The sequence below is a fragment of the Penaeus monodon genome, chromosome 30 (genome assembly GCF_015228065.2).
Source record: "Penaeus monodon isolate SGIC_2016 chromosome 30, NSTDA_Pmon_1, whole genome shotgun sequence".
Classification (NCBI taxonomy): domain Eukaryota; kingdom Metazoa; phylum Arthropoda; class Malacostraca; order Decapoda; family Penaeidae; genus Penaeus; species Penaeus monodon.
In genome coordinates, this window is record NC_051415.1 from 34,014,802 (window position 1) to 34,015,099 (window position 298).

Genomic DNA, 298 nt, shown 5'->3' on the forward strand with positions numbered 1-298 from the left:
GTATTTATGTTTGTATATGTAAATCTATTTTTTCTTGGGTTTACTAGTGCAGGTAAATGTAAAGAAACAGATATTTTGTTCGCGTTTCCTCACGCACTGCACCTGCAGAGGCTGATCTGCAGCGGCACCTGCAAGCGTTTCCGAAATCAGTAAAAATGTCATTAACTGCACTAATACTGTACTTCCGTTGCACAGATTGTTCCAGAAGGGATGCAGTGGCTTTGTGTGTCTTTTTGTTTATTTTATGTATGTGGTTATGTAGGGAATTGCCTTTTGTTCAGGTACAACATGTCATATC